At 33.9% G+C, this 21,936-nt stretch overlaps 4 pseudogenes; all 4 read left to right on the top strand.

The window, feature by feature from the left end:
• Nucleotides 1-440: 440 nt before the first annotated feature.
• On the top strand, nucleotides 441-3,322 carry LOC132804184 (photosystem I P700 chlorophyll a apoprotein A1-like; annotated as a pseudogene).
• Nucleotides 3,323-3,347: 25 nt separating this feature from the next.
• LOC125419331 (photosystem I P700 chlorophyll a apoprotein A2-like) lies at nucleotides 3,348-6,639 on the top strand (annotated as a pseudogene).
• A 7,304-nt stretch (nucleotides 6,640-13,943) lies between these two features.
• Nucleotides 13,944-14,653, top strand: LOC132804355 (small ribosomal subunit protein uS2c-like; annotated as a pseudogene).
• A 3,868-nt stretch (nucleotides 14,654-18,521) lies between these two features.
• On the top strand, nucleotides 18,522-19,874 carry LOC132804308 (ATP synthase subunit alpha, chloroplastic-like; annotated as a pseudogene).
• The last annotated feature ends 2,062 nt before the right edge of the window (nucleotides 19,875-21,936 follow it).

Below are 21,936 nucleotides of genomic sequence, written 5' to 3'. Positions count from 1 at the left end.
GCAGACCATGATTTAAAAATCCATGTAATAAACATAATAACCTATTCAAAATAATGGAAAATTTTTTGTATTGTAAATTTAAACTATGATGTATGGAAAGTTTGGAAATTTTGACTGAATGAATTAATTACCCAACCTAGCTACAGGGTGGATCCAGAGTTTTTTATTTGTAAGCATATACAAAAATATATGTGTGTGTGTGTGTGTAAGATATTGATATAGTAATTAATGCCCAATTACTTGTGCTTCCGCTTATTTATAGCTATATGTTAAGTGCCTAACTCATGCGTGATGCGCGACACTAGCACAAATTTCCTATATATGCATATATATGTAGATATGTATATACAGATATGCAGTTTTGACAGGCAATGAACAATTGAGCTATTTTCTTTGGTACGTACTTAAGAATATAGTAACTAAGCTAGCAGATCCAAGGCATGGCTACTGGTGGTTTGTCCACGTCTGGCCAAATTTTATATGGCACTAAACAGATTATAAAGTATAAGGGCCAGCACTATGATTGGTCCGGTGGCACTGGAAATGTTCCATACCCACCAAATGTTGGCATTGGAGACCGGCATTCATTTCTTCATCTTAGCACTGATGAATCACTTGCTCACTCATTAGGGGGCTTTGTCTGTGATGGTGATGGGAATCCATCCGTGTCTGTACAACCGACTACCTGCTAGGGTACCAATCCAATACAGATGAAGACCGGACCAATCACTAGAGCACAAGCTAAGAAATTTAAAAACAACCTGGCTGAATTCATATAGGGAGTTATCAATTCACATAAGGGTTTATCCATATCTGAATATACAAGACCTATTTATGCATCCAAATGGTGGAGGCCGAGTTGGACCCGGGTAGCTTTTTTACTGCATTTATGGACTTCGGGCACCATAGAATAGGTTCAACACTTCTTGAATTCATGTGATATGACTAAGAGGTCATGGAATCAAGTCAAGGCAGAAGAAAAAGCATCCAAGAAGGCCATTTGCACATGGATGGAATTGTTGGCATGTTTTGCTGTATTTGCTGTTGGCTTTGCTATATTTTGTTTATTTGGCATTTTCTCTTTGTTCCAATCAAGGGCAACATATGGGAATCATTATTAATCCTATTTGGCATCCTAAATGGCATATGGGAGGTGATTTGATGCCTTTACAAGCTGAAAATTGGTCAAAGATAGCTTAGTTGTCAAACTAGTCAACTAGTCAACTAGTTTCCTAATTTGAGTTTGACTTTTTGTTTTAGGAAACTAGTTTTATTTTGGTTTTATTTAATTATTTTTCTGGAAAATTAACTTAGGAAATTTATTATTTTATTATTTCAATTGTAAATTAATTAATTTCTAATTCAAAATAAGGGAATTAATTAATCCAAATTAGTTTAGGAAAGCATTAAAAATTCGGCCACCATTGTTTCCTAATTTCTTTAGGGCCGAATTTTACCTAGCAAGTTAGGGTTTATTATTTTGTTACTTTAGCCTATTTAAGGGCTATTTTTTCAATGAGAATGCACCTTTAATATTTAACATAAAATATTTGTGAGAAAGAATTCTCTTTGTTCTCTTTGAACACCTAAAACACCATTAGAGAGTGAGTGTTTTAGTTTTGACTTATCAATACAACATCTATCACCTATTATGGTATCTTCATCATATACCAATGTTTCTAATCATAGGTTGATTAGGGGTTGAGGTGACCATAAGAACTTGAACTTAATTTTTTGACCCGGGCTAATATAATACGGGTTTAGAAGCAAGTCGAGCTAAGTTCATAGCAGATGGCGTGAATGATAATGGAAGACAGATTCAATGGATTGTGGCATGGGACAATACAGCCAATGTCCCAAAAAATTGGGTAACTATATAATTAAGCTGGCTAGCTAGTATATATTATATTTAAGTTAATATTGTATTGGTTTACTTTTGTGTCTGTCTCTATATATATAATCATGCATGCATGCATTTAGCATTTAGAATTTGGACACATGATCATATGAATATATGCTATTAATTTATTAGCTATGTCAAATTCATTATTAGTCATCATTTGGCAGGACTACTAGGACTTGGGTCTCTTTCTTGGGTAGGGCATCAAGTACATGTCTCTTTACTGATTAATCAATTTCTAAATGCTGGAGTAGATCCTAAAGGGATTCCACTTCATCATGAATTTGTCTTAAATCGGGGTCATTTGGCTCAACTTTATCCCAGTTTTGCTGAAGGAGCAACCCTTTTTTTGAATTGGCCAAAAAATGCAAAATTTCTTACCTTTCATGGACGATTAGATTCAGTAACCGAGGGTCTATGGCTGTCCAGTATAGCACACCATCATTTAGCTATTGCGATTCTTTCCTAATAGCAGGTCACATGTATAGGACCAACTGGGGAATTGGTCATGGCATAAAAGATATTTTAGAGGCTCATAAAGGCCCATTTACCGGCCAAGGTCATAAAGGTCTATATGAGATCCTAACAACGTCATGGCACACTCAATTATCTATTAACCTAGATATGTTAGGCTCTTTAACCATTGTTGTAGCTCACCATATGCATTTGATGCCCCCTTATCCATATCTAGCTACTGACTATGGTACACAACTTTCATTGCTCATATATCACATGTGGATTGGTTGATTTCTCATAGTTGGTGCTGCTGCACATCCAGCCATTTTTGTGGTAAGAGACTATGATCCAACTACTCGATACAATGATCTATTTGCTCGTAGTTCACATTTAATACCAGATAAAGCAAATCTTGGTTTTTTTCTTCCTTTGTGATGGGCCTCGAAGGGGGGGGGGGGACATGTCAAGTATCCGTTTGGGATCATGTCTTCTTAAGGCTATTATGGTTGTATAATTCAATTTCGGTAGTAATATTCCATTTCAATTGGAAAATGCAGTTAGATGTTTAGGGTAGTATAAATGATAGTGGTAACTTATATCACGAGAGGCAACTTTGCACAAAGTTCCATTACGATTAATGGGTGTCTCAACAATTTCTTATGGGCACAGGCATCCCAGGTAATTCAGTCATATCGTTCTTCATTATCTGCATAATGCCTTTTTTTCCTGGGTGCTCATTTTGTATGGGCTTTTAGTATAACGTTTCTATTCAGTTGGCATGGTTATTGGCTAGAACTTACTGAATCCATCGTTTGGGCTCATAATAAATTAAAAGTTGGTCCTGCTACTCAGCCTAGAGCCTTGAGCATTGTCCGAAGACGTGCTATAGGAGTAACCCATTACCTTCTGGGTGGAATCGCGATCACATGGGCATTCTTCTTAGCAAGAATTATTGCAGTAGGGTAATGGCTAGGAGGATTTGAAAGGCATTATGGCATTAAGATTTCCAAGGTTTAGCCAAGGCTTATCTCAGGACCCCAGTACTCATCATATTTGGTTTGGTATTGCTACCACATCATGACTTCGAAAGTCATGATAATATTACTAAGGAACGTCTTTATTATAATATTTTTGCTTCCTATTTTAAGTAATTAGCAATAATTTTTCTGTGGACTTTTAGAAATCTATTTCTTGTAGCTTGGCAAGGAAACTTCGAGGCATGGGTACAGGACCCTTTATGGGCAAGATCTATTGCTCATGCAATTTGGGAATCCCATTTTGGTCAATCAGGAGGATTGGGTTGCTCTTGGCCTAGTGAATATCACTTATTCTGGTGATAGGGGGTGCTCTTGGCCTGGTGAATATCACTTATTCTGGTGTTTATCAGTGGTGGTATTCAATTGGTTTACATACTAATGGAGCTTTTTTTCTATTATTTCTTTCTGCCATATCTTTAATAGCCAGTTGGTTACTGATACGAACCTAGGACGACCTGCTCCTAAACCCGTATTATATTAGCCCGGATCTCAATTAAGTTCAAGTTCTAATGGAATGGACCTCAACCCCTAACCAATCTATGGTTAGAAACCTTGGTATAACGTAGATGCCACAATAGGGGATGGAAAACCTATTGATAAGTCAAGCTAAAACAACCAATTCTCTAATGGTGTTTTAGGTGTTCTCAAAGAACAAAGAGATAATTAATCTCACAAGTATTTTCTTAATCAAATCAAAGTTTTTTCATATTGAGAAATAAGCCTTTAAATAGGCTACAAAGCCACGAAATAAAACCCTAAAAATAAAGAAAACCAGCCACCACACATAAAGAAACCTAGTTGGCCGAAACTATACTTCCTTTCCTAATCTAAGTTTGATTAATTAATTCCTTTATATTAAATTAGGAATTAATTAATTTACAATGGAAAGAATAAAATAAAAACCTTCATAAAGTTATAAGTCCAGAGAATAAATAAATAAAAGCCAAAAAGTAATGGTAGTTTCCTAAAACAAAAAGTAAAAACAAATTAGGAAACTAAAAATGCTAGCCTTTTGATCAAGTTGACTTTGATCAATCTTTGACCTCTTTGAGCTTCAAATCAGCTTCTAGATTCTTTTTAGGATGCCAAATAAGCTGAATATGAAGTCCCACACGTTGCCCATGCTTGGAAAAATAAGAAAAGGCTAATACAGTAAAATACAGTAAAGCCAGCAAGCAAATACAGCAAATTCGGCCAAATTGTTGATGCTGTCCGTACAAGCCCTTTTTTGTTGCATTTGAGGCCGATTTAACTTGATTCCATGACCTATTAGGCGTATGTATTGAACCCATAAAGCATTGGAACCATTTCATGCTTCCCGGACTCCAAAAATGTACCAAAACCATCACCTGGGTCCGTATCGGCTTCCACCACTTGGATGCTTAGAATAGGCTTTGTATCTTCAAGTATGGAAAAGCTTTGTTTAGATTGATTACCCTCTGTATAAATACTCCCAGGTTGCCCTTAAATCTCTTAATTTGAGCTCTTGTGATTGGCCTAGTCTTCATCCGTGTCGAGTCAGCACCCCAGCGGGTTATCGGTGGAGCGGGCTCGGGTGGAATCACATCAGTTACACCTACAACCGAAATGGAAACCATGCATTTTTTTAGTTTAAAAATGCCGAATCGCACCTCAATCATCATTTATCAGGACTATTCGAAGTAAGTTCATTGGTTTGGACAGGACATTTAGTTCATGTTGCTATTTCGGGAGCCAGAGGGGAATACATTCGTTGGAATAATTTCTTAGATGTACTGCTGTACCCCCAAGGATTAGACCCACTTTTTACAGGTCAGTGGAATCTTTATGCTCAAAACCCCAATTCAAGTAGTCATTTATTTTGTACCTCCCAAGGAGTCGGAACTGCCATTCTAACCTTTCTTGGAGGATTCCATCCATAAATGCAAAGTTTATCGCTAACTGATATTGCTCATCATCATTTAGCTATTGCATTTATTTTTCCTATTGCTGGTCATACGTATAGAACTAATTTCGGGATTGGGTATAGTATAAAAAATCATTTAGAAGCACATATTCCTCTGGGGGGGGGGGGGGGGCAACTGGGGCATGGACATAAGGGTCTTTATGACACAATAAATAATTCAATTCATTTTTAATCAGACCTTGCTCTAGCCTCTTTAGGGGTTATTACTTCCTTGGTCGCTCAACACATGTACTCTTTGTCCGCTTATGCGTTCATAGCACAAGACTTTACTACTCAAGCTGCTTTATATACTCATCACCAATACTTCGCAGGATTCATCATGACAGGGGCTTTTGCTCATGGAGCTATATTTTTTATTAGAGATTACAAACTGGATTAGAATGAGGATAATGTATTGGCAAGAATGTTAGACCATAAAGAAGCCATTATATCCCATTTACGTTGGGCCAACCTCTTTCTATGGTTCCATACTTTAGGACTTTATGTTCATAATGATGTCATGCTTGCTTTTGGTACTCTAAAGAAACAAATCTTGATCGAACCTGTATTTTCCCAATGGATACAATCGGCCCATGGTAAAACTTGATATGGGTTTGATGTACTTTTGTCTTCAACGAATGGTCTCGCGTTCAATGCAGGTCAAAGCATATGGTTGCTTGGTTGGTTAAATGCTGTTAATGAGAATAGTAATTCACTATTCTTAACAATAAGACCCGGAGACTTCTTGGTTCATCATGCTATTTCTTTAGGTTTACATACAACTATATTGGTCTTAGTAAAAGGGGATTTAGATGCATGTGGTTCCAAGTTAATGCCAGATAAAAATGATTTTGGTTATAGTTTTCCTTGCGACGATCCGAGATAAGGTGGTACTTATGATATTTCAGCTTGGGATGCATTTTATTTGGCTATTTTTCTGGATGTTAAATACCATTGGATGGGTGAATTTTTATTGGCATTGGAAGCACATCACATTATGGCAGGGTAGTGTTTCACAATTTAATGAGTCTTCCACTTATTTGATGGGATGGTTAAAAGATTATTTATGGTTAAACTCTTCACAACTTATCAATGGATACGACCCTTTTGGTATGAATAGTTTATCGGCTTGGGCATGGATATTTTTATTTGGGCATATTGTTTGGGCTATTGAGTTTATGTTCTTAATTTCCTGGCATGGATATTGGCAGGAATTGATTGAAACTTTAGCATTGGCTCATGAACGAACACCTTTGGCTAATTTGATTCGATGGAAAGATAAACCAGTGGCTCTTTTTATTGTGTTGTATTATCCTCGATAATACATTTCTTTCAATGGAGAAGGGGGACTACCTCCTTATATTTCTACATTTAGGATCCGACTTGTATCATTGAAACTAAATTAATAAGAATTGAACCATTATGGCAAGAAAAAGTTTGATTCAGAGGGAGAAGAAGAGACAAAAATTGGAACAAAAATATCATTTGATTCATCGATCGTCAAAACAAGAAATAAGCAAAGTTCCATCGTTGAGTGAAAAATGGGAAATTCATGAAAAGTTACAATCCCCACCCTGTAATAGTGCACCTACACCCCTTCATCGATGTTGTTTTCCTGCTGGAAGACCGAGAGCTAACTATCGAGACTTCGGTCTATCTGGACACATACTTCGTGAAATGGTTTATGCATGTTTGTTGCCCAGACCAACAAGATCGAGTTGGTAAAGATTAAACAATCTCTTCATTTTTCTATTCATTTCTATGATCGATGATCATAGAGGGCCCTTTTACCATTCTGTATATATGGTCGAGGGGCACATTCAATCCTTGTTTGCCTATTAGTTTCCCACTCGTCTTTTCATCACGGGTAGAGCTGCTTGGTAGCTCATAAGGCTCATAACCTTGAGGTCAGGGGTTCAAATCCCGTCTCTACAACATTTTTTTGACAAAAAATTTTAGGTTTGGTTTTGTTAATTTGTTAACTAGTAATTAATTACAGTTTTTCTTTGGGAACGGGAGAAAAGGAAAGGGGGATAGAACCAATATACTATTGTGATCAACTTTACTTAATCCTTTATTCTATTAACTTAAATACATTAAGTTATTATTCCAGGTGGATGGCAGGAATCGAACCCGCATCTTCTCCTTGGCAAAGAGAAATTTTACCATTCGACTATATCTGCATCTTTTTTTTCATTCCTGATACGAAATGTATAGATTATATTGGAGCAAAGCTGGGCCAAATACTCTCTTTCATTTTTATATTTTATGTTATTTATAGTGTATATAATATAATTTTATATAATTTTGAAATTTATTATATTATGATATATTGTGAATAAAAAAATAAATAACCTTTTTTTCGTTTATATATCTTAATATATATTTATATATTATATTTTATTTCAATATAATATTTTTTTATATAGTTTATATATAATTTATGATACATATTTATTTCATATTTATATAAACAAAATTTACAAAACAAATACACAAATACAATAATTTTGAACCCTCTCTCTAACTTTTAGAATTTTTTTCCTTATTTGTATTTTATTTTTAAGGCTTATATGGAATTTTAATGTGTCTCGCAACCTAAAAGAATTCGGGGAAGGGTCAGTTGTAGATCTAAAGTGAATAGGTTCAAGAGATGAGAGAATTAATGATACTCACCAGAAAGACTAATCCAATCCATAATGATGTACCGGAATATACAACATTTTTGTTATCTGCCAAACCATTAGGAGAAACAAATACAACGGCTACACTAATCAATAAGATTGATGAAGAATCAATTAATGCAAAAACAGCCAATTAGAAAGCAATAGTCACGTTTCTAATCATCCAATCTACTAACAAAAGAATTTTACCATTTGATCTCTTTATCAGCCAAAAAATTGTAAAAAAACAAAATCCATCATAGAAGTATTTTACCATGACTCCATCATTGATTCTATATGACTTATTACCGATTTTAGCCATTTTTTTTATTAAGGCATAGAATCGAGGGTGGTTTTTTTTACTTTATAAAGGGGCATGCTGGATCATGTATCTATATATATACAGACAGATAGGCCTATAGATTCATACCCGATATTTTCTGTAGATAGTAATGGTATCAACTCATATGTCCGTGTTCTATTCAGTAGAAAAACAAAATAGAAATTAGCTCTCAAAGAGATGGCCAAGTGGTTCATAGCTCTGGTCTTGAAAACCAGTATAGTTCGAAATGAAGAACTATCGAGGGTTCGAATCCCTCTCTCTCCTTTCTTGGTTTGGTGAATAGATTTGTTGCTTTTCTTTATTTTATTGGTTTTGCCCTTTCAGTATCATAAAGGGAAATGGCTCAGCTAAGTAAGATAGCCGAGCCAGAAAAAAAAAAAGAAAAAAAGATTAGATATAAATGGGTTGAAAAGAAAGGAAAAAGGAATACGTTTTTAATCTGACTTTATCTGCCTAACCTAATATGTATGGTGGAATCAAATTGATTCCTACTTCAAGCATCAGGCTTCTTGTCTCAATTAAGATGGGTCATGGAAAGAGTAGGTTTAAATCATGATCAATTCCTTTTTCAAATCCTACGGTAGCTGCACGAGCCCTTCCCGCATGCCATAAATGACCTACGAATAGGAAAAATCCTAGAACAAAATGAGAGGTAGCTAACCAACTTCTAGGAGAGACATAATTGACTGCATTGATCTTGGTCGCTAAGCCCCCCACAAGAATTTAAAGAACCTAAAGGAGCATGAGTCATATATTCCACAGAATGCCATTGTTGCCAAGGCTGGATGTCTTTTTTTAGCCTACTTAAGTCCAAACCATTGGGGCCCTTTAGAGGTTCTAACGAGGGAGCACGTAGATCCCAAAAACACATAGTTTCTCCTCCAAAAATAACTTCCCCAGTCGAGGAGTGCATTATATTTACCTAAACTGGTAGGTCCTTGAGCGGATCCCATGTTCACCCTAAGATGTTGGTCTCTAACTAGAAAAGTAAATGCGTGATCTTAAGAAGCTTCCATTCTAGTAGAACCGTAAAACTCACTAGCATAAGCGCTATTATTGAACTAGACAAAGCAACAACCAATAAAACCAAAAACAAATACCGCATCTAAACTAGAAGACAAAATAGGAACCTAACCATACATGTCATAGAAGTGCACGGCGAGCCCATGCAAAGGGTTTGGTTAAGATATGTCATATTCCACCAAGTATACAAATGGAACCTAACCATACATGCCCTCCAATTATATCTTCCAAATCGTCCACACTAACAATCCGCCCCTCTCCCCCAAAAGAGGATTTTAGTAAATAACCAAATACAATACTTGCGCTAAGTGTCAAGTTGGTAATTTTTGTTACATCTCCCCCCCCCCCCCCCCCCCCCCCCGGGAGCCTAAGTATCATCTACAACCCCAAAATAAAGAGCCTTGAACACTAGAAGAAAAGCATCTATACCTAACAAGATTAAGTGAATCCCCAAAATTGTAGTCATTTTATTTATATCTTTCCATACGTAACCAAACAATGGAAAAGATTCTTCAAGAGTTTCAGGTCCTAGAAGTGCATGATAAATACCACCAAAGCCCAATACTGTAGAGGAAATTAAGTGGATTACTCTAGATACAAAGTATGGAAAGGTGTCTAGAACTTCCTCCCCGAGACTTACCCCCCAACCTAGAGTAGGTAGGTGGGGAAGTAAAATTAATCCTTGTTCATACATCGGCTTCTCTGGTACGAAATGAGCCACTTCAAATAGGTTTATTACTCCGGTCCAGAATACGATTAATCCAGCATGAGCTACATGAGCCCCCAATAGTTTACCGGATAAGTTGATAAGTCGAGTATTTACGGCCCACCAAGTGAAACCGGTGGTTTCTTGGTCACGACCAGCTAAAGGTAAAGTTCCATTAAAGAGCGTTTCCATAGGGTAGAACCTCCTCAGGGAATATAAGGTTTTCATGAGGTTGATCTTGAGTCACCATCCAAGCACGAATACCTTCGTTTAAGAGAATATTTTTATGTACAAAGTCTCAAATTCTGGATCTTCCACTGCACGGATTTCCTAAAAAATGAAGTCATAGGCACGTAGATTTAGGGCTAGACCGACTACTCCAAGAGCACTCATCCATAAACCGGTTACTAGTATAAATAACATAAAGAAATGTAACCAACGATTATTGGAAAAAGCAACAAAGATTTAGGACCAAAAGCGGTTAGCGGTGACCATTGAATAAGCTTCTTCAGCTTGAGTTGGGTTAAAAGCCAAGAATGTATTTGCACCATCACCATGTTCAAATAAAGTATTTTCTACGGTAGCACCATGAATAGCACATAGCAGAGTAGCGCCCAATACCCCAGTAACTCCTATCATATGAAATGGGTTCAATGTCCAATTATGAAACCCTTGGAAAGAGAGGATGAATTGAAATATAGACGGTACACCAAAACTTGGTGCAAAGAACCAACCAGACTAACCTAGCGAATAAATCAAGATTGCAGAAACAAAAGCCGCAATTGGAATGGAGAATGTGATTGCATTATAAAGTCGTAATTGAACAGATCAAGCGAGTTGAAGTTGACGTAACATAAAACCTATTAGTCCGAAAGCACCATGGAGAGCAACAAAAGTCCACAGACCACCTAATTAACACCAACGAGTAAAATCTCCTTGTGCTTTAGGGCCCATAATAACAACAAAGAGTGTGCTAAACTATTAGCAGGAGTAGAAACTGCGGTGGTTAAAAAGTTGCAGCCTTCCAAATAGGAACTTGCTAATCCAAAGGTATACCATGAAGTTACAAAGGTTGTACTTGTAAACTAATCCTCTAAGGAAAAATAGGCACAAGGAAAGAGTAATAGACCGGACCAACCTACAAAAATGAAATGGTCCCTCTGTAACCAGTCATCCATATTATCAAAAAAATCATTTTCTTCTTTGTAAATTTTCCAAGGGCTATAGTCGTAGTTATCCTCTTATTCAACTACTTCAACCATTTTCGAGCACCTCGTAGCATTTTCAGAACGTTGGGGCTTCTATCATTTATGTATGATCTGATTTCTCGTCCACTGCCCCTTCTTTCGAATAGGTTTCGAATATAAAAAAATTTATTGGTCTCTAACTCGACCTAGTAAAGTAAAATCCCTGAACTCAATTCGGTTATCCTTTCCTATTCTTAATAACCACCTGAACCATGAATTGTCTTATGACTCATCAACCAGATAGATGCATTTTTTATTTGATTTGAAAATAACTATTCAAGAAAGAAGTGATCCCTTTTCTCCCTACCGATAGATCCTTAGATATATCCCTCTCGTTCCATCAACTAATCTTATTCTTGAATCCCATTATGAAAATTAATAAAAATAAGAATTTGTATGTGTCTTAAACTACTATAGTATCATATATTTTATTACTTTCTATTTTACTCATTCATTTTCTTTTAATAAACTTCCTATTCTATTTATTTTACTCTATTATTTATATTTAATTAAATTAATAGGGTATTGAATTTAATAATAGGAGACTATAAACAAAAGTCTCTTTCTTGCATCCATTTTCCATCCGATTATCGGAAAAAAAAAATTGTATGTATCCATATGAATGGAAATATTTGTTACATGAAACCACGATCTGATAGATATCTATCTACATATCTAAAATAGATACTTATAAATTATGAAATATATATAATAAAATAGAAAGTGATCTTGTCTTGTGTGTTGGAATCAATGAAAGGTGTTTTAAACGCCTCTTATGTATATTGTGCTTGGAATAAATCTTTCACTGTAAAGTAAGGGAAGGGAATGAAATTCCTATACAACATCTAGAAACAAGAAGATTTAATCCGAAATATTGAAAGATTCTCGCCTAGTCCAAAGAAATATGAAAATGAAAAAAAAAGATCCACTATTCCAATTTTATCTCTAATCGAATTTTAATATCAGAATAGTGGATATAGTTATGATTCAATGGGTTAGGTCCATTTACATTTTCTTTTGTTGATTTCTAATTGATTTGATTAGAATAATAGAATAAAGTAATAGGAATATTTGGAGATTCAAGTAGACAACTTAGCATTATTCATTATAAACTTATCATTATAATATTTATAACAATATAATAAACATAATAACAAATGTTCAACTTTATAACTATAATTACTAGAAATTACTACACTTCATTAGTATTTAATAGAATTTCAATGTAAAAATTAATTATAATACAATTACATTTTATGGTTTGTTACTTTTTTTTTACAAATGCAACAATATCTCTATAAATATGAATACTGCTGTTGGAATTTTATGAATATTGTTTAAGGGATGAAAACGGGAAAATTTATAATTCCACTCCATGCAACAACATCCTTTTGAATCCATTCAACTTAAATTGGCATTTCTCCATCATAATTATGATCATAACTATTGTTTAGAAACAACTAAAATAATTAGCCTGGGGTAGTTTATTTGTGAAAATGTATGTATAGGTAAAAAAGGGTTGTACCTAAAATCGAGCCAAGTTATAATTGTTCAAATTGACTCTGTAGTAATAAGATCGGCAAAGACTTATTTCGCCACTCCAGGAGCAACTGTTCATGGCCATTATAGAGAAATACTTTCCAAAGGAGATACATTAGTTACATTTATATACTAAAAATCGAGATCTGGTGATATAACAGAGGGTCTTCCAAAAGTGGAACAAGTGTTAGAATTGCATTTGATTGATTCAATATCGATGAACCTAGAAAAAAGGGTTGAGAGCTGGAACGAACATATAACAAGGGTTCTTAGAATTCGTTGGGGATTCTTGATTGGTGCTGAGCTAACTATAGTGTAAAGTCATATCTCATTGGTTAATAAGATACAAAAGGTTTATCGATCTCAGGGGTGCAGATCCATAATAGACATATAGAAATTATTGTCAAATAACATCAAAAGTGCTGATTTTAGAATATGGAATGTCTAATGTTTTTTCACCGGGAGAACAAATTAGATTGTTGCGAGCGGAATGAATGGGGAATGCTTTGGAAGAAGTGATTTGTTATAGAGCCATATTATTGGGAATAGCGAAAGCATCTTTAAATACTCAAACTTTCATATCCGAAGTGAGTTTTCAAGAAACTGCTCCCGTTTTAGCAAAGCTACTCTATGTGGCCATATCGATTGGTTAAATGGTCTGAAAGAGAACATTGTTCTAGGGGGGATGATAACCGTTGGGACTGAATTCAAAAGATTAGTGCACCGTTCAAGGCAGCATCATAACATTCCTTTGGAAATGAAAAAGAAGAATTTATTTGAGTGGGAAATGAAAGACATTTTGTTGGACCACAGAGAATTATTTGATTTTTGCATTTCAAATAATTTATATGATATATCAAAAAAATCGTTTCTAGGATTTAATGATTCTTAAAAGCAAATTCATCCTTTTTTCTATTTGCATTGTGGTCATTTAATTTGGTAATAGAAATAACAATAATAACGAATAGAAAAAAAATGAATGGTCTGGATCGTGTATCAATGGCCAATCTTCGGTAGAAGAGAAGGTTCCGTTGGATCAATTATTTATTTCTATTTTAGCTTCTCTCTTTTTTTTTTTTCAATGAAAAAATAAAAAACAGAAGAAGTATGGGGAGAAATGACAAGGAGATATTGGACCATCAATTTGGAAGAGATGATGGGAGCAGGAGTTCATTTTGGTCATGGTACTAGGAAATGGAATCCTCGAATGGCACCTTATATCTTTGCGAGGCGTAAAGGTATTCATAATATAAATCATGCTAGAACTTCTCGATTTTTGGCAGAAGCTTGTGATTTAGTTTTTGATGCTACAAGTAGGGGAAAACAATTCTTAATTGTTGGTACTAAAAATAAAGTAGTAGATTCGGTAGCACGGGCTGCAATAAAGGCTCGGTGTCATTATGTTAATAAAAAAAGGCTAGATGGTATGTTAATTAATTGGTATACTATAGAAATGAGACTTCATAAATTCAGGGACTTGAGAATGGAACAAAAGATGGGGAGACTCAATCGTCTTCCGAAAAGGGATGCGGTGCTGTTGAAGAGACAATTATCTCACTTGCAAACATGTCTCGGCGGGATTAAATATATAACAGGATTGCCTAATATTGTAAGAATTATTGATCAGCAACAAGAATCTACAGCTCTTCATGAATGTATGACTTTGGGCATTCCAACAATACAAATTGTGATCCAAATCTAGCAGATATTTCGGTTCCAACAAATGATGACGCTATGGATTCAATTCGATTAATTCTTAACAAATTAGTATTTTCTATTTGTTAGGGCCATTCTAGCTATATACAAAATTCTTGATTAATAATAAGATAAGTAAATTATTTTTGGAACTCCATATAATAGATTTATTGAATCGGTTACTATTTCTAACTCGCATAAGAGAGATTAAAATAACTGAGGATATTATACGATTAGTAGGTATTCAAAATATCCAATGCAAGTATGCAAATAAAAAATGAGATGGTATTCAGAATGTCCTTGAATTCATTCGAGACGTGAACAAAACATGGATTGGAGAAGAATGAGGTCCCTGGGTTCCATTTGTTGGAATATGTTTTTATTTAATTTTTATTCGAATTGGTCAAGGGCTATTTTACCTTAGAAAATCATATAGTTACCTCATGGGGAGTTAGCCATGTCCACAAATGATATAAATACTACTGTTGCTTTAGCTTTACTCACGTCAGTAGCATATTTCTATGCGGGCCTTTCAAAAAAGGGACTGGGTTATTTTGGTAAATACATTCAACCAATACAATATATTAGTCGATGAATTAGTAGTTGTTGTTCTTGTTTCTTTAGTACCTTTAGTGGTTCCTATACCTATCATGTTCCTTGGATTATTTACAAGTGGCATTCAAGCTCTTATTTTTGCAACCTTAGCTACGGCATATACAGGCGAATCCATGGAAGGTCATCATTGATTAGTTTTTGACATAGTCTTTTTTTTAGCTTAGCCTGACGGCATGTCTACGTGTCTCAAAGTAATCCATTTGGACTTAAGGAAGAAAAGTATACAAATAAGATGGAAATAAGAATAAAGTATATACAATCTATAGTAATAGTAAAAAGAATATTACGATATTAAGTTAAGGAGTTGTAAAAAAAAGGAAAAAAAAGAAGGAAAGAGATCTAAAAGATCTTTTTCCTCAAATTCCTGTTTGGTCGATTTATACCACCCTCCAATGAATACTCCCTTTCTATTGATATTGTTTTGTTCATTCAATTCACCAATTGACCCAAAAAAATTAATAAATAATAAATTATATGAACTTCGATCAACTCAATCCCGATATTTCTATGCAATGATTATGTAACGAATTTGTCAGTTAGATTGATTGTACTCATGGGGGATAATGATAAGTAAAAATAGAAGATAAGGGTTTACAAAAAGGATATTTATTAAAAAAAGGGGTTGATTAGAGGAGGAGGGGGGGTCGAACTAGATGTATGTAATCTAATCGTTATAAGACAATTCTTATGTATGTTTCGAAGAATGATTATAGAATCCAACTGAATCTAAGATACGAATAGTTAGTTTACGTTATGGGGGAAAGACTGTTGGAGGTTGGTGTGGTTTGGGGTTCACTTGACCAAGAGTGTTGTACACAAGGTGTTAGTCTTGTGCATAACCTTTAATCCGATTTTTCATTTGATGTTTAGGTGATTTTTGTGTTTGTTTTTGGTATGGTGATATTTAGGATTGTTAGGGTTTTTGTTTTTAAGGAAGAAGAAGAAGATGAAGAGAAGATGTTAGAGTAGGCCGCACAAAACTAGACAGCACACTAATTCTAAAAGCACAGAGAACGCCAGCCCCAACAATGGACCTATGTTGCTGGAAACACTGTTTCCAGCACATAGTCATTTTACAAAATAAAATCAATACCCAACAAAGAGACAATTCCTAAGATAAATACAATAAAACTTAAGCATTCAAAAAGACATTAAAAGGAACAAAAAACATAGGCATAAATATTGCATTAGGTCATTCAACAAAATATTTCTTTTAAAGAAAGAAAAAGGGTGCAAACCTTGGTGGATTTTGGTTTGCACAAGGTGGCAAGATTACCATCTTTTCAACAAAGACATGTATATGTGATATTCGATATTAACTTGGTATATATGAATTAAAGATATATTTAATTTGCCTTACTATTGTGTTATGAATTTCGATAGGCATTCCAATATTTAGATAGGGATTCCAATATAAGTCCTTCCATTTTGACTGTAATTTTTTTTGAATATTGAATGAATTTAAATTACAAAAAAGAACAAAGAATTCAAAGAATGGTTCCCAAAAAAAAAAAAAAAAAGAAAGAACTCGCCAAACAAAAGTCATACGAATTAACAAAAATTACATAGATAGGAAAATATTGAAGCAGTTCTATTGCTTAAAGAATATTATTATTTCAATTCAGGGTTTTTAGTGACTTTGAATGGTTAAATCTTAGCGATAGAATAAGTAAGCCATAATTCATTGGTTGATTGTATCATTAACTATTTCTTTATTTTCTTTGTTTTTTATGAGGAATTTATCATGAATCCACTGATTTCTACAGTTTTGTTATTGCTGCTGGATTGGCTGTTGGGCTTGCTTCTATTGGACCTCGGGTTGGGCAAGGTACTGCCACGATACTTTATTGCTTAGTCTGGCTTTTATGGAAGCTTTGACAATTTATGGACTGGTTATGGCATTAGCGCTTTTATTTGCGAATCCCTTTGTTTAGACTTTTACATTATTCCTATTTAATTTAGAAAAATAATATAATAAAAAAATATAGATAATTAGTCTATCTATAGGAAAAAGGAAGAGGAGATCATATGAAAAATGTAACCGATTCTTTCCTTTCCTTGGGTTATTAGCCATTCGCTGGGAGTTTCAAGTTTAACACCGATATTTTAGCAACAAATCCAATAAATCTAAGTGTACTCTTTAGTGTATTGGTTTTTTTTGGAAAGGTAGTGTGTACGAGTTATTTATTTAAAAAATAGGCTAGATCCAACCAATTGCACTTTTTTTCGTTATAACTTGAAAAGGTGCACGATTTTGCGAGTTACTTCTGAATAAATTAAGAAATCATATTTAAGAACCATAGCATTTCGTGATTCATTGGTAAATAACCAATAATGTGGGATTGTTAACAAGGTTAAAGCTAAACCATTTGAAGTCCAGATGCAGCGTGGTACTCTTTCTACTACTATGTTAATATAGAATTTGTTAATCCATAAATGATTTCAAAGAGTTGGAATTTTTTTTTTTGATATAAAACACTCATGTCGATAAAAGAATGATTTGAGCCAGTTATTTGTATTTGATTTATAAATATTAGAAAAATAGATATGTCACCCCTTTTTTTTTATCTTTTTTATCCAATGTTGAATTGATGACCTGTGTATACAGTAAAAAGAATTCTTTGGATTTGAAAAAAAAAAAAAAAAAACTACTTTGCTGACAATTATTTCTTTGGTCAGAAGAGTCCTCTGAATACTGTGTTCTTGGATTAGTGATCAATTTTTATACATTCACAAATATGAATAGAGATAAAAGGATAGGCTCATTACATTAAAAAAACCTAGGGAGCTTCCCCCATACATAAGTAATTGGGCATGAGAGCCAAATGAATCGAAAGATTCATGTTTGGTTCGGGAAGGTATCATGGAAGTTTTGAAATGAATGGAAAGGTAATCTACTTCATTAAGTGCTTTATTAGATAATCAAAAGCTGTAGATCCTGAAGACTATTCAAAATTGAAAAGAACTACACAGAAGGGGCCATGGAACGGCTGGAAAAAGCCCAATCCCGCTTGGTGAAAGTAGAAATGGAAGTGGAGTAGTTTCGAGCGAATGGACACTCTAAAATAGAATGAGAAAAATTGAATTTGATGAATTCAACTTAGAAAACCTAGGAACAATTAGAAAATTACAAAAATGAAACCATTCATTTTGAACAACAAAAATCTATTAATCAAGTTCGACAATGGGTTTTCCAACAAGCCTTACAAAGAGCTCTAGGAACTCTGAATAGTTATTTGAACACAGAGTTACATTTACGTACCATCAATACTAATACTGGCATGATTGGAACGATGAAATAAATAAAGGGTTAGTCTTTCTACTGCAGTCATTACTTTTCTTTCAAACAAAAATAAAGAATTAAGATATACTCATGGTAACTATTTGAGCAGATGAAATTAGTAACATTATTCATGAACGTATTGAACAATATAATGGAGAAGTAAAGATTTTAAATACTAGTATTATACTCCAAGTACGCGACGACATTGCTCATATTTATGATCTTGATAAAGTAATGGTGGGGGAATTAGTAGAATTTGAAGAAGGTACGATAGGCATTGCTCTAAATTTGGAATCAAATAATGTCGGTGTTGTGTTAATGGGTGATGGTTTGATGACACAAGAGGGAAGTTCCGTAAAAGCAACAACAAAAACTGCTCAGATCCCGGTAAGTGGGGCTTTTTTGGGCTGTGTTATAAATGCTCTGGCTAAACCTATTGATGGTAAAGTTGAAATTTCAGCTTCTGAATCCCGGTTAATTGAATCTCCCACCCCGGGTATTATTTTGGGATGTTCGGTTTGTGAGCCTCTTCAAACAGGACTTATTGCTATTGATTCGATGATTCCTATAGGACGTGGTCAGCGAGAATTAATTATTGGGGATAGGAAAACCGATAAAATAGCAGTAGCCACAGATACAATTCTCAATCAACAAGGGCAAAATGTAATTTGCGTTTATGTATCTATTGGTCAAAAAGCATCTTCTGTGACTCAGGTGGTGACTACTTTACAAGAAAGGCCGATTCTCTGGCTACATTACAATACCTTGCTCCTGATATAGGAGCTGCTCTGGCGAAATATTTTTATGTATCGTGAATAACACACTTCAATTAATTATGATGATCTCAAAACAAGCACAGGCTTTTCGCCAAATGTATCTTTTATTACGGAGACCACCGAGCCAAGAAGCTTATTTGGGAGATGTTTTTTATTTGCATTCATGCCTTTTGGAAAGAGCTACTAAATCAAGTTCTCATTTAGGTGAAGGAAGAATGACTGCTTTACCAATAGCGCCGATCTATTCAATGTCAGAATCAAACGTACTATTAATGTGGGTATATTTGTATACAAAGTAGGGTCTGCAGCTCAAATTAAAGCCATGAAACAAGTATTTGGAAAATCAAAATTGGAATTGGTGCAATTCGCAGAATTAGAAGCCTTTGCACAATTTGTTTATGATCTCGATAAAGCTACTCAGAATCAATTGGCAAGAGGTCAACGATTACGTGAGTTGCTCAAACAATCTCAATCAGCGCCTCTTGCGGTGGAAGAATAGATAATGACTATTTATACTGGAACCAATGGTTATGTTGATTCCTTAGAAATTGGCCAGGTAAGGAAATTTCTCGTTGAGTTACATACTTACTTAAAAATGAATAAAACTCAATTCCAACAAATCATAGCTTCTACCGAGACATTTACTGAGGAAGCAAAAGCCCTTTAATAAATTATTAGATTTAATAAATTCAAAAATTTATTACTTGTTTTAAATTTATCACTTGTTTTGTGGTAACCAAGTAGTTATTTAGTTTATAGGAAGCAAAGTCAAAATTCCAAGAATGGATTTTTCTTTGGTAACATAAGATTAAATTGGAAAAAGAATCATGCAGATACTTTTTTTTATCGATAGCCCGTCAGGAAATCTCTATCAGACAAAATAAAGAGCGAATTCTATCTCTTTCATCCATAAAATTAGGCAAGGGTGCATCTTTCTGTATCCCTCAAGAATCCCCAATTTTACTAAGGATCTCTTTCATTTGATCGTATTATAACGATTTTTTTTGCGAAGGGAAAAACAAAAATGAAGAATAATAAAAATAAATAATGACCATAATAAAAAAGCGAATTATCATACGTATATTGCATGTAGAAAGATGAATAACCCCATTTATTTACTTATTTTATTTATTTATTTGCACTTTTGATTTACATTAATTATATTATACACGCACTTAGTATATTCTAGTCTATTATATACTTTACAGACTTATAATATACTTTTTTATTTAATATATATTAAATATTTTTTTTTAATATAGATTAAATATATTAAAAATATATATATCAGTCTATAGACTCCTTATTATATCTTTATTTTATTATCTTATTTTATTATATCTTAGTATATATACATTATATACCATTTATTAATAATAATATTAATTAGTGCATATACTCACTTAGGTATACTCAGTATAATAATATAATTATTACATGAATTATAAGATATCTTTATAACAGGTTAAAAGATTAACATAACAATAAATAACAGGTACAAATCAAATATTAAATCGAGGTACCCATTCTATGACAATTCTTACCACCTTACCCTCTATTTTTGTGCTTTTAGTGGGCTTAGCTTTTCCAGCAATTGCAATGGTTTCTTTATTCCTTCATGTTCAAAAAAACAAAAATTTTTAAATATGATGGGGCAAAATCTTATCAATTTTTTTTTTCAAGACTTATGTGAATCATAGCATGGTTATCTATTTATTATAATATAGTATAACGTGTGGCTTCTTCTGAGCATAAGCTCATATGAATGTGTAAACATGATATATGAGTAATTGAATTAGAGCTATTTTCAAATGGATTGATATCGGGATGAATTTCTGAAATGTAAATTCGATATATGTATGTGGATATCTATAAGATATCATATGAAAGGGATGTTTGTATTTTAGTTTAGATCTAGGCAATTCGATGAATTACTCCTAAAAGTTCACATCATAACAATGCTAGTGGATGAAAGTTACTTCAAAAACAAAAAAATGAAAGTAAATTTTTTTTTTCGGTTATTCCCCAATTCCAATAAAATGCAACTAGATCTAGTATAGTATGAGTTAGCGATCAGACCGTATATGAATAGAACTTATAACTGGGTCTCCAAAAATGAGTAATTTCTACTGGGCCTTTATCCTTTTTTTAGGTTCATTAGGATTTTTATTGGTTGGAACTTCTAGTTATTTTGGTAGGAATTTTATATCTTTATATCCCTCTCAGCAAATAATTTTTTTCTGAAAGGGATGGTGATGTCTTTATATGGAGTTGCAAGTCTTTTTATTAGTTCCTATTTGTGGTGCTCAATTTCGTGGAATGTAGGTAGTGGTTATGATCGATTCAATATAAAAGAAGGAATAGTTTGTTTTTTTCGTTAGGGATTTCTTTGAAAAAATTATAGCATCTTCCTCTGATTCCTTATGAAAGACATTCAGTCCATTATAATAGAAGTTAAAGAGGGTATTTATGCTCTTCATGCCCTTTATATGGAAATCGGAGGCCAAGGGTCCATTCCCTTAAGTCGTACTAATGAGAATTTGACTCTACGAGAAATTGAGCAAAAAGCTGCCAAATTGGCCTATTTCTTGTGTGTATCAATTGAAGTATTTTGAAACAAGAACTGAAAAATGACAACTTTCTTGGCAAGAGGGAAAAAATGAAAACTCAAGAATCCTCTTTTTAATATAGCACAACTTAACTGAAGTTTCTTCATAATGCTCATTCGA

This window comes from Ziziphus jujuba, chromosome 6 (genome assembly GCF_031755915.1).
Source record: "Ziziphus jujuba cultivar Dongzao chromosome 6, ASM3175591v1".
Classification (NCBI taxonomy): domain Eukaryota; kingdom Viridiplantae; phylum Streptophyta; class Magnoliopsida; order Rosales; family Rhamnaceae; genus Ziziphus; species Ziziphus jujuba.
The sequence above is the reverse complement of the archived record's forward strand: the minus strand, read 5'-3'. Positions and strand labels throughout refer to the sequence as shown.